Here is an 18,797-nt window from a genome sequence, read left to right on the forward strand (position 1 = left end):
TTTTAAAGAGCAAAATTTGAAGAGAACAAAAAAAAGAGGTTAAGGACATTTGCAGGCTGTACTTTGATACACACTCTTATCTCAAGTCATGCTTTTGTCCATGAATCCCAGTGCTGCTGGGAACTCTTTTAGAACATAGGTCTGTATCTCATGGGTGAAAAAGGATATCAGCATTTGGTCAGTGTTCAAGAAGTGTGAAAATATTTTACTTTAATATGCTAAAAGCAGAAAAATGTAGTAAAAAAGGATAAACTTGCATGAGTACAAACTGCAAATGCCTTTTGACCTTGAATACTAGTAGTTTTCTGTGAATGGCATTTTTACGAACCTGTCTAGCCCAACCCCATAAGGCTGATTTTATATTCTGATTTCTTATTCTTTTTTCTTTAACCTGATTGATAGCACATGTGAATTGGGCAGTCTCTGATATATCTTTCTATTCTAATTGAGCCCCCTGAAAGCCATCCAGATAAAGGTTCAGTGTTTTAGAGCCGGAGGGCTGCATTCTGCTCTGTTTGCGGAAGATGGTATTTTGTGAATATGTGCAACTGTGATAACATGTGTCAATCATTTGTGGCTCTTCTTCTGAAAGCCATTGTGAATGTTTGTGAGCTAGCTGCCACATCCAAAGTGGAACCTCAGATACTAGTCAAGAAAATCACAGGGTATGAGGTTGAATTAAATATTTCCTTAAGAATTTCTTTTCTTCTATCAAATCACTTTTTAAAGTGTGTTCATCAAAATGTTTCATCAGAAAGGTAAAACTTTTTTGGTTAATACTGTTCATACACATATTTTTTTTAGATATGAGAATTCATATATACACAGAATTTTATCTGTTCTCTTCAATTTTAGTTTTTATCTATGAAATTTGAAATTACATTCATTTTAAGAAAGGTGAAAAATTATCACTTAACTAATGAACAATCTTGAATCACACTGGTATTTAATAGTGTTCCTGGCTTTTACAGTGGGAGTAATATGATGAAAACAAGGACCCCTAATAGGTAAATTTAGACAGGGAAGTGTACTGGGTGTCGGTGCCCAGGCGGCGGGGGCTGTGGGGACGGCCTCTGTGAAGAGAGCCCAGCAGCGATGCGGGTGACACTTATGTGATAACATATTGAAAAAGGGTAAAAACAGCTGTGCAGCAGCTCTAAGAGAGGAGTGAGAAAATGTGAAACAGCCATGGAGATATCAAAGCCAGAGAAGAAGGGGAGGAGGTTCTCCAGGCTCTAGAGCAGAGACTCTAGGCCATGGAGAGACTGGGTGGAGCAGGTTTATCCTGAAAAACTGCAGCTCGTGGAAGGACCAATGCTGGAGTAGGGGGAAAGTGTGAGAGGGAAGAAGCATCAAAGAAGACCTGTAACGGACTGACCACAACCCATATTTCCCATCCCCCTGCAGTGCTCAAAAGGGGAAGAGGTTGAAAAGTCAGGAACGGAGGTGTGAAGTTGAGTCTGGGAAGAAGGAGGGTGGGGGGAGAGTATTGTTTTAATTTTTATTTTTGTTTCTTGTTACCCAAATCTATGTTAGCTGGCAACAAACTAATTTTCACCCAGTCTTTGTCTCAACCCATGAACTTTCTCATCTTGTTTTTTCCCCTGTCATGTTGGTGTGTAAGAGTGAGAGAGTGGCTGCGTGGGCATCTGGCAGCTGGTCAATGTCAACTTACCACAGGAAGTAATGATGTTTTCAAGTTTGTCTTCTAATGTTTCTGTAACTGTTGTTCTTTAACCCTGGGGGACAGCTAAGCTCCACACAGCCGCTTGCTCACTCTCCCCCACTGGCATGGGGGAGAGAATCAGAAGGGTAAGAGTTTAACATGTAAAGCAAAAGCACAGTGAAATAAGGAATTCATTCACTGCTTTCCATTGTCTGGCAGGTGTTCAGCCATCTCCAGGAGAGCAGGGCTCCATCACGTGTAACGGTTACTTGGGAAGTCAAATACTGTAACTCCAAACACTCCCCATTCCTCGTTCTTCCCCCAGCTTTTATTGCTAAGCATGATGTTGTATGGTATGGGAGATCCCTTTGGTCAGTTGGGGTCAGCTGTCCTGGTTCTGTCCTCTCCCAACTTTTTGTGAACTCCTGGCCTGCTCGTTGGGGGGCAGCATGAGAAGCAGAAAAGATCTTGACGCTGTGTAGGCGCTGCTCAGCAATAATAAAACATCCCTGTGTTATCAGCACTGTTTCCAGCACAAATCCAAAATATAGCCCCATACCAGCTACTATGAAGAAAATTAACTCTATCTCAGCCAATACCGGCATAAGTAGAAAATAATTCGCCTATAAATTTAGATAATTGACAAATTTACACAACTTAAATCATTATTTAATGGAGACTGCATGAGATTCAAAGTTTTTTTTCTGGATTCTCTTGGGCATATTGATAAATCACACAAGTAGTTTCATTTCCTGTAGTTTCCTGCAATGCATGCAGAGTGAGCCTCAGTTTTGACTCTTTTGGCAATTGAAAACTATACTTGTCCTCATGGGTAAGTACTTCTTTCTCCCTCCTTCCCCACAAGGTTATTGGAAGTAATGTTAAATCTAAGAATGGGAGTCATTGGTTATAAGTTGAGGAGTTACCCCTAATGCATTATTTTACATGCAACATTATCTTAATTTTCTTATTCGTGCCAGCAAGCAGAATAATGAAAGTAACAGAATCTTTTACTGTAGCTGTTATAAAAACTGCTAGCTGTTAAGTTAATCAAAATAGAGAATAATTTTAAACTACAAATGGTTCAAGTGCATGGAAAATGTGAAATAAAACACTTACAAGCTATTTGAAATATTGTTTACTGTTATTTTTTTATTTTTCAGTTTTTTATTCTGTAGTTTTACTGTTTGTTATGAAAATATTTGATTGATTTACTCTTTTACACTTGTGAATCTCAGTAAGTGCCATTAAAGGTTTTCTGTGTATTTGATACCTCTGTTGATAAGTAATGCAATACTTAAAGCAGTGACAGGTATCAATGCCCTAATAAGTTTAAATTAAAACATTTAAGTGATGTTCTGCTTTTGATGTCTGTGTTGAACATGAGAGTAAAGGAACAATTCTCATTCCCTTCTTTCTTGGTTAGCTCCAGGTTGTTTCAACTCTTTCTGTGAGAGTGGCAAATATTTTATGATAAACCAGAAGTAAATGTCAGATAATGTGTTTGTGTCATGTAATCCTTCTCTATCAAGCTGTAGTTTTCTATAAGATTAAGGAGGATTCATACATCACTGCTTCCTTATCTGGTAATTCACTGATATTGGTTAGACAACATTATTTTATCATTTCCATCACATTACTCATTGTTAAACAGTGATATGTTTTGTAAGCCATGGATTGCATTTGAATCAAAGCACAAAATACATTCTACATTTCTATGAGATATAAACCAAAGTCCTGGGAGATCTCATTCTACATAAAGTCTGTCTGGTGAAACAAAAAGTTTCCCTAATAATTAAATGCCAATGATTTGGCTATGAATAAAAATAGTTGGATTTTTCAGGCAATAGTGGTAACCATCCAGGTTGAATAATATTATGGTACCAACAAAATGCTTGTCTTTTATGGAGGAATTTAAACTTACTTAGGTAAAAAGAAATTAAGCAACTCAGTATCATTGTAACATAAACATAAATACTTTTCAATCATTTTAGAAAGGTTTTTTTTGTCTTTATATGGTCTGTTGCTGTAGGATGCTGAGGATAAAGAACTAGGACAGGCAATATATGGTATGCAGTATGCAAAAACCTCATAAGGAGAAATGAGTACAGAATTCCACTGACCATACCTGGAACTTGTGAGAGTTTTCCAGTATGTTTGTTTTAAGGAGCATGAACCCCAGATTTCCAGTTTGCTTGGGCTAATTTTTTGTTTGTTTGTTTTATACTGAGGTCAGATGAAATTAGTAATGTATCATGGTTTCAGTTTCAAGCAGGTGAAATTCATTGGTTTAACTGAGTTTCTGTTTGAGGCTTGGCATTCTTTCCATTCAGAGACTCCAAATTAAGCTAGGAGTTAGGAAAACATAAAATTATAGAAGAAAGGAGCAACACACAACCATATAGTCTTGGGGACAAAAATCCAAATTAAACACCACTTTAACAAATTAGGTAAAATACTTTAAGGGATAGGCAATGTCAGACGAAAGAATATGAACAACTTTACTAAAGATTAACAAAGCCAAGCTGTTACTTGTTTTACAATTACGTGATTATTTTGGACTTCTCTTTCTTCCAAAAATGACATCTCAATATCCATCTAAATGACACCAAGGTAGATTACTTAGGTCTCAATTGATCAAATACATGCTATTGTATTCAATGGTAATACATATATGTTTAAATTAAGCCTGTACATCAGTGCATTGCTTAATCTATGTATTAAATTGGAGTTTTTTGAACTTGACCAACAACTGCATCTATCTCTGCATCAGCTCCACATCTGTAGAGAATAGTTCCTTTCCTCCCAGCAGTGCTCTTCAGATACCAAATGTTTACAGTTAATTAATGAAGTATATGGAGTACATGAAGTATACTTATGTCACAATTTTTTGTGTGTTTTCGGTGTGTGTCTTGATTTGCATTGAAGCTGTAGTAATCATATTTTGACTTTCACTGCAAACACACAATGGGTAGGATCCAGTCTGTCTAAATCAGGACAAAATTTAATTTTAGGCAACTAAAAATCCTTTTAAGTCTAGGTAGCTCTCCAATCTATTTGTCTGGCTCAGGAGGCAACAAACTCATCAAACATTAGTCATTAGTGAATGCTGCAGAGTGTCTTTTCCAGAGACACAGGTATTTCTCTTTTAGCACGAACTCTATTGCCAGGCAAGTTAAGGATAACCCAGCCCATCCCAGCACTGTGAAGAAGAAGGGACACTGCGGGGCCCTAAATGTAACCTACAGAGAGAAAAAGAACAGATGAACAAAAAGTTTACTCTAGCCTAGTGGTTAGGACATTGAAGAAGAAATAGTGCATGTATTGTGGGGTGACACACCAAATACTGAATTGATTTAAAAAAAAAAAAGGAAACAATGGTCACAGGTGTTGATCCTTACATTTGAAATGTAAGGATCCTTACATTTGAAATGTAATTATTTAATATTGGAGAATGTGAACTATCACTGATGAACATATGGTTGTGGTTGCTTCATATTTCATTAATGGTGGAAAACTTTTTGAAAGTTATTTTGGTTCGTTTTTAAAGAAAATATCAGTGGGTGTGTAGTCTTTTAAAAAATGAGCTACTGCATGTCTTAGGCTGGTGTCTGGTTTGTTTGAGGTGACTCATTTCTTTGTTGTGTAATATCGCAATATGTGTCATCTTTGAAAAGCTAAATCAAATTTAATATCCCATTGGTGGTAAGCTTCAATGTACTTGAAATTTCAGCTTCATCACTGGCTGTTGAACAATTCCTTACCTAATTACTCTTTTTTATGAAGAGGCACATCCGCCTTAGTTAAGAATATTTTGGATTTATTCTACTCAGGTTTTTGATAATAATAAAACCACTATTCATTAGTTTATTTCTTTAGACATACCTAAGAAAATTTTTCCATGAACTAGCCAGGGTTCTACGTTTTTATATAAATTAGAACAAATACAAGGGAAATTGATGTACACAGAAATAATCTATTAGGTTGGATCTCTCCATTTCATCTGCAAACTAAGATTCAAGCTGGCTTTCTGGTTCAGGCATGCTACAATGGAATGGAGGAGACTGATATTTGTCATGAACTCCTTCTGTCTTGGTGAGAGTCTGGCTTGCTGGTAATTAACCTGTGCCCCATCTTCTCATCTTCAACATAGTATTATCTTTTCCTATCTTTTAACTTTTTTTTTCTTTATTGAATTTATAAATGCTTTGGCTTAAGAATTAACATACTTATATACAGCAAAGCACAGTGAGGTCTTCAAGGAACTATTGTAATAATACTGACAGTGAGAGGGAAACTAGCCTTCAAATAAGCTACCTATATCATCTATGGTGGGTGCTACTTGCTTCAGCTCAGAAAGGAAGTTAGAACAGAGAAGAATTCTAGAAAATTGAACAAAATATGATTATGGACACCTCTACTATAAGGGATCCTCTTTTACTCCTTAAGGAGCATGGCTTCTTGTGCTTTTCTGCTAAAAGAAGCTGAGAAGATACAGTGTTCTACATTGTTTCTGTAACTTTCTAATACACAGGGAGTTCCCACTCCTGTGTGTACACAGAACTGCTTGGAAGTGTTATCCAAGTATATTCTAAAGACTCAGAAACTATAATAAACCACACAGACTTAGAGAAAAAAAATCCCTTGAATATAGTAAATAATAGAAAATTCTGATTTCTTGGATGCTCTAGTGTTGGCATGACTACAACAGTGGTAGCAAGGGTATTGTCACTTGTGAAACTGTAAAGAGAAAATCAGAAGGAGTTGGTGTGAAATTGTTTGTAGGTAGGATAAGTAAAAAGCCTCTGTGTAGAGACAATGGTTCCTTCTGCTTTTTCAAGGCAATTGAAGAATGGTTGAAGAGGCCATGAAAAAATCCATTGGCAGTGAAAGTTTTGGTTCCCTGCACTCTGCAGCACTCGCCTATGCTCACCTGTACTCAGGAATGAAGCATGCTGCCCAGAAGAGAGAAATAAAAGCAACAATCACATTTTGAAGCATGAACGTGAACTACTTAGAGGTATAAAAAAAAATCTTCAAGGACTTTGTACTTGTTTGCCCAAAATGCAGAAGTTGAAGGAAAGGAATATAGAGTACTAGCTGCCTTGAAGGAGGTAAGAGTATGTCTATATTTTAGCCAGTTCAAGATGCCTGCTAAAATTAGTGCAATGAAGAGGTCATGCTTTCAGCATGTTTTACTAAGAGCACTGACTGCTGAAGAGCCTGTTACCTTTGTGCTACAGATACACTGTCAAAGGCATGGTTTCTCTCTTTATATATGGCTAGGAAATGCACTACTAACATAATGCATATATAAGCTAACATATTAATAAGCTAATGAATACTTAAAATACATACCTCTTCTGTTTAGTTTCAACAGATGGTCACAGTGGCCTTCAGAATATATATTTGAAATAATAAAGTAGTGGTAGACTGCCTGAGTTGCTATATGAAAGGAAAAAAAAAAGAAAGAATAATTTGTGTGAGTACATAATGTACTTCTGATAGTTGGCCAAGTATGTACATATCAGTAAAGTTCATATAATTCAACTCCTGCCCTGTGCACATTGGACCATAGCTCTCCTAGTAGGGCATGAAAGTGTTGCAAAGAATCCCTCTTTTTGCTGTACTTTTTGGACGGGATAGCAAAAATCACAGATTTTGTTCCAGTGTAATGTAGGATCCACACTTTTCCTTTGTAAACCCTCTATCAGATGAAGTGTATAACAACATAAAAAGATTACAGAGTTTCTTTTCAAAAGTTCAAAGCTTCAGATAGTTGACTTTTCTAATAGGCTAAAGCTTCACTTCAAAAAGGATTTAAGCACATGAGAAATCCCAGTAAAATCAAAGAGTTTATATATGCAGCTGCAATTGAACCTTGTCAAAGATTTTAACCATGTAGGGTTTAAGTTGAAACTCAGTGGTAAGTTGAAGATACATAGTCAAAATTTAAATGCATCAGCCTTGCAAATTTGAAACTAAACCTCTATGAAAGTCTTATTTCCATAATTAACAATGTAGACTAGGGTAATTCTAGCAGAACCTAAGGACAGGCAATGCCTGAGGTAAGTATTATTAATCCATTGGGTGAGAAGCTGCAAATCACTGCTTTATACAAGAACAGTGTGTACCTGCACAATGTTACTGCAAAGTGTCCAACCAGGAGAAATTAAGATGTATTAGTTCTCATGTAAACAAAATGTTGCTTAATCAGCCAGTTCCAGCTTCTGCTGGAAATTTCTGTTGAGCTGTATGTGTGTTTTTTTCTGTACAAGAGGAATCCCAAGCTAGCCTGCTCCACAAGACACAGAAGAATACCTGTATCATCTTGCATTAGTGTGTAGCTACAGCTTCCTCTGAGTTCCCAGTAGTGTTTGGGGTATGGATGTTTGTTGAAGGATTCCATTTGGAGCACCAGCATTAAGTTAATTGAGACAAGTTTGTAAATGAAGTGCTTAATTTCTCCACTAGCTGCTGTTAAATTTCTTTCCCCCAAAATAGGTGCTGTATAAGGGTGCTGTTCAAAGAGAATGGAGCCGTAAATGGACTATTGTGTTCCTGATGGAGCTCCTGAATTAGCCAAGCAGGGAATTTATTAGGAACAGGTGGTTTCACCTGGAAAAGTCTGGAGCTCTTTTCTGACTTTTGTTGCTGTACTTTTTCTAAAGGAAAAAAGGGACTTCTGGAGAAAAAAGAAGTGATTAGTATTGCTCTTTGGATTGGATGAAAGACAAAGGATGTGTGTGCAACCTACTGAGGTCTCAAGCACGTGTAGGCCTCAAGTAGGCCTCAAGTCTGAGGCCTCAAGACCTAAAGAATTTTGCTTCAAGGCATGGGGCCTGATGTCTTAAGTGTATAAGTGGAAGGGTACCGTGGAAAATAGAACTGTACTCTAACAGGTTATGGTACTGAAACTGGGAGAACAAGAAATGGTTTAGTTAAGAGGTATCAAGAAGTTGTGGCTGCAACCATGTCTAAGAATACTAAAAATAACTACCCAATCAATCTATTCTTCAATTTGCTATTATCAGTTTAATATCTGATAGTCCTTGATTGTGGAACTATATATTAGATTTTTGAGGCTGTGACTGGAAGCTAGCTCTGTATATGCTGTGTATTTTCTCTTATTGATTGCAGTGCTTACAGAAATGGGGGAAAAAAGTAGTAGCAACAAAACAAGCTATTTAGGAAGAACACCAGCCTCACCACCTTCTGTGGTTTGTTCTTCATGTAGACTTTTGACACCCATAGCTGTCATATTAGAGATAGAAGAGGGTACTTCCCTTACTATTCCTTACTATTCCTTACTATTCCATTTATTTATGGATTTACTGCCCATGATTTTTTTTAATCCCTTTCCAAACCTGCTGATGCTGTCTGCTTTCAAAACCTGTGGCAGCACATTCCAGAAATTTGCTACATTCTGGAAAGAAATATGACTTAGATTCTGTGTAAATAAATATTCTTTTATATGTTTGAAATTGAACTCCTACTGTTTTTATCAAGCACCCCCTATTCTTGTACTGAGGAATTTAGTGAATTTGATTTGATGTTTGTCTTAATCACTGCCAACTTGAGTTTTGTAAACTTTTATCATCTCTCTTATCACTCTGCTCTCCAAATTGAAGAGTCCCAGGCTTTTTAGTCTCTCCTTGTAAGGCAGCTACTTTACTGGTTTTAGCATTTCAGCAGATCTATAACTTTGCTATGTCCTCCTTGACAAGCAGAAGCCAGAGCAACACACACTATTTAGGATACGGGCACTTCACAGTTTTATATGGCACCAAAATGATACATTAGTCTTGTTCTCAATATTCTTCGCAATATCTTGTTGGCTTTTTTGGCTGCATACAGAACTGATGATTTCAGTGAACTGTTGATGAACCCAAAGTCTCTTTTCTGAATTGCGACTGCTGCTTCTGAGGTCACCGTTCCGTAGGCACTGCTTCAATTATTTTCCCCTAGATGTACTGTTACCTTATATTTGTCTAAAGTGAAGATCATCTGATGTTACCTTTTGCCCACTGGCTTTTGTGGTTTTGTTCTGGAGTTCCTTCTTACTGCCATTGGACAAAAATGAGAATAGCATCATGTGCAGACTCAGAGATTTTGTTAAATCCTGCCTCAAGGAGCATCCAGTCCTATTCTGTGGGCACACTGCTTCACACAACAGGGAGTCTGGTTCTTGGCTGGACTGCAGGCACTGTTTTAATGGTAATAAGTATTTAAGAAGATGTCATGAAGCATGAAAGTACGGCCGTAATTCTCAGGCTATGTGATCTCTCTGTTCATTTGCAGCACAACTTTAATGTGTTTGTGTTTCAGTCTAGCAGCTTGACTGCACCACGTGTAAACATGCCAACACTGTTTTAAAACTAGCTTGCCTGGGGACAGACAGCAATTTAGCCATGATAATTAGGGCTTTCTATGCTCAGCTGGCACCTTATGTGTGCCTTTCATAGCTGAATCCTTTAGTACCTGATCCTATCTAGAATAAAACTACCTAGAAGATGCCTACACGAAGTTGAGAATAGACAGAACTAGTGAAGAAACAAAATCTGGTTTTACCAGAATATATTTTTGTCTGTTATTTAACTCTGTGGAGGCTATTTTCATTCCTCAGTTGCATCTCGATAAGGCTTTTAAGATATACTTTCTACATAATAGATAACGCTAAAGGAAATGGCAGCAGTGGATACCTGGTACTGTGCGCTACACGGGGCATTTCTGTGCAAGAATAGCTAGCAGTAACAGTTACAGAAGGCAAGTAGTCTTACTTTATTTTAGATAAAAATTGCAGTAAAAAAATACAAGGGAAATGTTCCTGAAATAAAAGTTTTAATAGTTTTACCAGCACTCCACATTTAAATACCATAAATGATAAATTTTAAAGACCTATTTTTTTTCTATTAAACTGTCATGACTCCCCTCATCTCTTCACAATGTAACACTTTGCGAACAGAATACTAAAGACAACTGTGGATCATCACTAATTCTGTTAACTGGATGATTAAAATGACAAGAACATCTGCAAACAACTGTTGCTAGTATTATTGCTGTGCCTGGAAGCTCTGCTATCGTTAAAGATCTGACAGTGTTTCCATTATTAAATCTCATTTAATCCTCATTGGGTTTAAACCTGGCATTCATATTCACAGTCCAGAAGACAGTTTTTGGGCAACATTTTGAATTAGGCATATTTTAGTTACAGAAAAGTGAGAGAGCCACCAACATTTGACATTTTGTAAGATGCATTTTGTGCTTTAAAAGATTTTTAACACTCTTAAAACACACCATAAATTAGTTATGATTACTATGTATACTTGGCTATTCTGAATAACAGGAAAGTGTTAAGTGATGTGACCATTTGAAATGGCAAGATATGTGAAACATGTGGGCACAGATTCTGCAAATATTTACACCTGTACTTAAGTTCTTAAACATGAGCAGACCTTCCCCCTCGCTTTAGTGGAGCTGTTCAAGTGCAAAAAATTAAATGGACATGCAAATATTTTTTGGGTGGCCAATAAATTGCCCCAGTGCTCCTGCAGAAATTTATTCTAATCTCCCTGGGGGCCATCCTGTCTGCTAAAATGGTATCATACTTAATTGAGGCTGATTGCACACATTGATTAACTTCAGTAAGACCATGATTTCACTATCTAGATAACACAAATAATATCACTGGTTTAACTTTCATAGCCTGTGCATATAAGATACAGAATTTCACCAGTTGCTTGCCACCCAGCGAGGTTGAATGGAAGTGACACAGGAGAGACGATTCCTGGTGGTCCCTCTGGGGTTTCCTGCATAAGTCCCTTCACTAGGGCTACAAAGAAGTTTCAGCAGTGAGAAAGAAGCACTGGGGCTACATGTAGGTCCAAATTCTCCCAAAGCTAAATGTAAATCTTCTATCTTCCTTCCTTTTCTAATTAGTAATTACTAGGTGTAGTCTGAAAAGTTCACTATCTTAGGTTCTTGACATTCCAGCTGGTAACTGTAGAATTGTGTAAGCACAATAATTTCTTCACATGAAAATGTTATCGAACATTTGTTAAGCTGTATCATTGTAGAAGTTCAGAAGGAGGTTTTATCAAATCATACTATACATTTAAAAATACATTTGTGAAGTGCAATTAGCTTTGAATGTCTCCATTTGTGAAAAGTGATCTTGCTGAGAATAGATTTAGTTTATGATGCTGCCAGTGCTGAAGCCTGTAAACAAACTGGTGTCCTTTTTTGAATTACAGATTTGTATTTAATGGCCTTTCCAGCATAATGGCATATGAATATTTCTTTTGATACATGTCAAAACTGTCGGTTTCCCAAAGACATTTTTTGGATATATATTGAAATACCAGGCTTCCTTTTTTCTTTGGAAGAAACAGGCCAAGAACACTCCCATTAGTTTTACTAAACATAATTGTGGAAATGTAGGTCATCTAAATAAAAAGACCATATTTTCAGAGATTCCTAGCAGATGAGCCAAAATAAGACTGGAAAAGGGAAAAGAATAATAAATTTTCCATTTCATTATTGACACTATGCAATAAAACATAGTTTTTCTTAATTCTTTTGAACTAAATTGTTACATTCTTATATAAACTATATCATAATAAGTGACTTTTCTGACCCCAATATAAATGTATGAATTATACTACAAAGCACTTCGTGTTAATAATAGAAGATATGAATCTCTGTTCAGATTTGTGTGTAATTCTGCTGCAGATTTATTTTAAAAGTGAGGATTCAAGTGGAGGACAATTTGCATCCAGTTCAAATAAAAGCTGAGTACGGCTGGTATATACAAAACATATTTGAAGGCTATTATTCTAGTCTCATCAACACAGTGGCTTAATTCATAGGGGAGTGAAAAAAATGGTTAATATGTGGTTTTGACTTGCTAATTAATTTTTTTTGCCATAGTTACATTATTCAGACAAATGACCCTCACCCTTTTCTTAAATATAAGCAGCCACCAATGTTTTCTCATAGTGGGACTGTAGTTAATCCTTCTGCTTGCTGATATCATCTGATATCAATTCACTGGGTGGTAAGAGTGGCTTGTGTTGCATTACTTTGTCTTGTATATTCTATTATTATTATTATTATTATTTTTATTTTATTTTTCCATTATTGTTCTATTAAACTGTCTTTATCTCAATCCATGAGTTTCTGTTTTTTTTTTTTCCTTTCCCTTCCTTTTGTCTCTCTTTTCCCTACCCTTCTCGGCAGGGAAGGGTGAGAATTGAGCAACCAGCTGCATGGTCCTAGCTGTTGGCTGGGGTTAAGTCACAAAATAGTATGATAAACTAACACAAAATATTTTTAGTTCTAAACAAATACAGAATTCTTTTTTTGAAAAGCAAGCAGAAAACTATTTAATACATTGTGTTACAGTATAACTGGATGATCATACTGACTCCCAATCTCAGCTAAGCAATGTTTCACTGTCTTTGAATATGATGCCTAAAATAAGTGAAGGATGAAACCCACAAAAAAATGTAAGCTTAAACTCACACTGATCTATGTAGAGAGTTAGGAGCCTGTATGTCTTTGATCTTCCTTTAATCCACTTTTCTCCAGTTGTCAGATATTAAACATCATGGGGCACATTGTGAGCTCATGTAATTTGTTATAGTGCTATTGAAAGTTAATGGAGCTGAAATACCAGCAGAAGGTCTGCCCCTATAACACTTCAGCTAATGTACACAGATCTGTAGAGCTGAGCTATTACAAGTCTCTTTCTCAGGAATGCCTTTCTCAGACACTTTTCTGCTTGCATTTACATTTGATATATTGCATCAGCATTAAGGGAAGAGGGCTGCATCCTCCTCTAATTGTAGCTATCGTACAACGAAATCAAACCTGATTGCAAGGCGTAAAAAGTGAACTTCTATTCCTAATCCAGCATTCATATTGCTCCAATTAATCTTACTTAGCAAACAGTAAGAAGCCAGCTTTAACTTGCAGTGAAGTTTCATAGTCTTAGCAATGGGAGCTGGGCAGGACGTTGGAGTGAATCAGTACCTGGTAGTTTACCACTGCCTTTTCATGAGCTGGAGATTGTGTCGCTGGCTCCAGGACTTCAAAGACAGCAAGAATACAAACCCCATTTTAAACTGGACTCACAAGGAGTCATTTATGAGTTTACTCTCTGTAGGAAGCAGGTCTTGTATCTGATAATGTAACTAGGAGTGTTATCTTTTTCAGTAAAATATACTTGCTGTGCTATAAGAAGACATCCTTCTCTTGTGTATCTTCATTATATATTTTATACTCGTGAATGTTACATTAAAAGTATCTTCGACTAAAAATAATCTGCAGGCATACTCTTTGCACCCCTTCCCTCCTGTTTTCCAGAACATTTAAGTAAGTCACAAGCCAGAAGTAGTGTGGTTTAGGATCTCATCTTTAAACTCCAGCTTCATCAATGTACAAATGTGTTTTCACTTTAACAGGAGCATCCTTCCTGAACTTCATATCTGCTCTCTAACGGAAAGGAATGTTTCCATTGAGGCTATAACTTGATTTGGAAATTAATTTCTGATGAGATTATAACTAGTGAATAAAAATAAAGGATTTTTTTTTCTTTAATGTATCTGAAGACCATTAAAACTTTAATTACAGAAATTTAACACCATGATTGAACACAGTCATAGTAGCAAAGGGTTGAGCAAGCTTGTTTGGTTTGTGTCTTTGTGTCCCATGTTCATTATCTTTAATGGATGTGATGTTTATGAAGGTGAAATAGAAAGGAAAGAACTAAGCTCAAGTGTTCTGTATGTCTTGCTTCTAAGCAGCTCTCAATATTTTACAGAGAGAATAACATCTTGATAATTAAATTGCTTCCACATCTGTGCAGTGGTGTCAGCAGGATGCTGCCATATTGCATATGTTTAACAAATTACTCTTAATTTGTCTTTATATTTTCATTATGGAAATTGCATTCATATTATTCAACAAGAATTACCGCCATGTAAGAATGAAACCAGAAAATGGAGTAACAAAACTGATTTTGACTTTTTACAAGGTAAATGCATTTTAACAAAGACAATAAAAAACCTGCTTTGCCAAGTTACAAGAGAAATAAACAAAGTTGATATTCAGAGGAAACTCATTAATGAACAAATTATTTACTTCTGTAGTGTTGGAAATGTTCACAGCATTAAACAATAGAAAGGAAAATGCAGTCCAAGGGGAACGCAAAACTTCAATGTTTGATGAGGAATGAGACTTGATGGAGCAGCAGTGAACATGCCACAGAGCTTTGGGGCATAACTTGAGCTACTGCAAATTGCAGGTTAAATTTAATTGTGATTGTTATCAATTGTTTAGTGAAAACTGTTTTTTGATAAGTAAACCTCTATGGCTTTTTTGGATGGAGAAGAGAAGTAAACAAACCATCTCAAGAATAATTTTAAACAGTGGATGGTTAAAAAAAATTACAGAAAATAGGCTATCCTCCTCTGGGTGTGGTGTAATAAAACTATTTTTCTTCCAGGCAGCTTTAGTCAATACTCTCTGTCTGTAGCAAAGGGACAGATTTTTTTTTTCCTGTTGCTCAGAGTTAAGAAAGTACATAGAACTGATATCTAGAGGTAAGAACTACAGCACCTGAGAATAGAATTCCTTATAGATTAAGGCAAGTTGCTTTGTTTAAATATTTGCATGACTGCATCCTCTTAATTCTTATTCCATCAATTCACATCCAATTTAGAGCGGTGCCTCAGGTGTTCGTTGCTTTCTATTCTCTGTTACCAGGCCCCTTCTTTTCTGGCACTAAATACAAACAGAACATAAAAAATGAAGTGTTCCCTGCAGCTTTTCCTGGTAAATAATTTTCTTACTTGGCATTAATCTAGACTTTTAATTAGTGAAGAAGTATACTGATGAAGGCATCTCTCCCTTGCTGAGGCAAAAGATGGGTAGATGCCACAGTGAGGACAAGCTAAATTTGGTCAAGAGAGAGGAATGTCTCTGTTTTCTATGGACATTCACGTTGCTATGTTAACAGGTTCTGGTCTGAACAAGGGCACTTACTTAATGTTCAGTGGTAGCACTTAGTAAGGGAACATATTTGCAAGGCTCTTTGGAGAACTTGGATTGGCATAAGATGGTGTCTTTGGTAGTTATTTTCTTTTGGAGAATGGTCCTTTGTGTCTTCTGAGGCACAGACAGTGGTGTCATTGAGATGAGCACTGAATAAAAAGAATAAGTAACGTAGCTTGCCACTCTTACCATGTTATACTGGCACCCCATCCAGCTGAAAGTAATTGCTCCTTCCTCCTTAATTTCACTCAAATAAGCAGAGTGACATCTCTCTATTCAGATAATCAAACTTGCCTTGAAATGCAATACATTCTGCACAGAGGAATTTGGAAGATTCCTAAAATCATAAACAATTTTTAATAATCTGTTATAGGAAAGTTGTATGTTTGAAAATCTTCTCCTGGACCTTTAGTACTGACAAGTGTTCTGAGATATGTTTTTTGGGTGTACCTCCCATCAGTTCATCTGCCCCATTGAGCCCCACAAAACAATTTTATCACCATCAGGCCCTCATGACACTTATTGTCCTCTCAGTAATGCCTCTGCACTTAGTGTCTTGCATTCCTCTCAAACACATCCTTGCTCTCTCCTTTTTTAGCTCTTGCACCCCTGCCAACTTTTTTCATATGAACCTCAAGTCCAGAACCCAAGCTTTAGCAGAACTGCATAATATTATCTTGCCATGAATTTTTAGTAATAGTAGATGTAATTATGAGTTTTATTAAAACACCTGTTTTCTGTAGAAAATTATCCTTTTTTTTTTGTCATTGTATTAAATTTGTTGACCTTGGAAACCCCCAGTAAATTAACCTTTCTTAAATTTCACATTTAAAAAAGTTGTCCATGAACCACAAAGGAGGTAGTCCAGTTTTAGCTGGGGATGATGCCTTTTCCTGTTTTATGGCTAAAATGCTGGGGAAAGTCCCCCTTGATTTTATTCCCCTCTGCTAATGCAGAGTTGCCATACCACTGTTCTCTTTCATGAGCATTGTTTTGGGGGTTTTTTTGCAAATTTCTGAGGGAAAAAAGTGCGTATCTAGATCATCCCACCCCAATGTGAAGACAGTATGTCATTGAGGCAGGTAGTTAAAGCCTATACAGAATGACCACCCATTTATTCAGCACTGGTGAGAGCCCATAGGGAGTGCTGTGTCCAGCTCTGGGCTTCCCTGTACAAAGATCGACACTGAAGCAGTCCCAATGGAGGGCTACGAAGATGCTTGGGTGAGCATAAGACACACAAAGAGAGTCTGAGAGGACTGATTCTTTTCAGTCTGAAAAAGACAAGACTAAGACCTGACTGCTTTCTTTAACTATTGGAAGGGGAGATTATAGAGAAGATGGAGTCAGCCTTAGCTCAGAGGTGTACAGTAAAAGGACAAGAGGCAGTGGGTGCAAGCTGTAGCAAGTCAAAATCCAATTCAAGGAAGGTAAAAAATATTCACAAAGGGAATAGTTAATCTGTGGATGAGGTTGCCCAAGGCTGTGGAGTCTCCATCTTTAGATAAATCCAGAGAAAAACTTGACAAAGCCCTTAGCAACCTGATTGAACTTTGAAGTTGACCCTGATTTGAACAGGGATTTGGATGAGATGACCTCCAGAGGTCCCCTCCAGTCTAAATTATTCTGCTGTGATGTGACCTCTCTACCTCATTCATAGCTGTGTAAGGACAGAATAGGGGCCTTGCTACCTATCTCAGTGTGAATTCTTCCTCTCCCCGAGGACTGATTAGTATCCCACATAAAATTCCCGATGATGAATTGTGCATATGAATTGTGCACAAATAGAGAAATATGGGACATGCAGTATGATTGTTAACATTTCAAAGAAGATTATTCATCACTATGGGAGGCATCAGTCATATTCCATTCCTCCAAATCCTTGAGAGTGAAGATCTGCCGCTCAGAATTCAACCAGTGACTTTCAGCTTTTGACACACACTGCCTTTATGAAGCAGAATTGATGGAGTTTAAGTGCTTGTAATGGATCCCTCTGAGAAATGGTATAATTGGTATGGCACTGGTCTGCTCTCTTCCCTCTGCCTGTAGGGTAACTACTACATTCTCGAATTTCCCTCAAGATGAAAGGACTTTGGCTGACAGATGCCCTATACATGGAATGCATTGCTATAATCCAAACCTGTATGAAGAAGAAAATTTTTGATTCCCCTAGAGTTTCAAGAACTGTGAATCACATATCTGAAGAGAAATAAGAATGCTTTTCTAGCTACTACTCTAACTTATTTCTCCTTTCCTTCTATTCACTACTGTTGAATCAACATCTGACAGAGGAGGAAATTGCCAAGAGCTACATTCCTCAGATGGATATTCAGGTTCATCACCTTTTGTTTCAGTGGTTATTGGATGTTTAGCCCTAATTGTCTCATACTTTGACCCAAAATATTGTTGTCTGAGTATTGCTGCATTAGGTAGTGAGAATAGCTGGACAGCACATGGAATGTTTAGCATCTCCTCACATTGGTAAAAAGTATTTTCTTCTTTCACGTCCTTCTCTGTCTTTTTCTTAAGATCTATTATTTTTATCTAACTGTCCCACAAAACATCCTTCTCACTAGTTCTTATTTGCCCATTATTTTCTTTGTAGTTTATCTTCTATTTCCTAGTCAGCTTTTTGTCCTTAGCCTTTGCATGTTGCAGTCTGATCTTCTCTATTCATTCCTTCTCACTTAGTCCTTTGTTTCCAGTTTTCTCTTTTTATCTCAATCCATCTTTCCCCCTCCCTCCTCTCTTTGCTGGTACTCTAATTATGTTCTTCCTTGTTATTTCTAACGTATCCTCCTATGTGAGAAATTTCTATTTAGTATTTCAGTTTGGTGTGCCAAGTCTATTGCATACCCTGCCTCTATTTCTATGAGTCCAGTTTTGCCACAGTTCCTTTCTAGAGGGAATAAAAATGTCAGTTTACTGCTTTCAGTTACATGTACTCCATATGCATCTGTTCATTTTCCTTTTTACTATTCCTTTACTATTGTTCTCTGTTTGTCTTCTGCCCCGTGATCAGTGAAACTCCAAGGTACAGATCATCTTCTGACTGATTTGATTCTATTATATGTGT

The sequence above is a fragment of the Rissa tridactyla genome, chromosome 1 (genome assembly GCF_028500815.1).
Source record: "Rissa tridactyla isolate bRisTri1 chromosome 1, bRisTri1.patW.cur.20221130, whole genome shotgun sequence".
Classification (NCBI taxonomy): domain Eukaryota; kingdom Metazoa; phylum Chordata; class Aves; order Charadriiformes; family Laridae; genus Rissa; species Rissa tridactyla.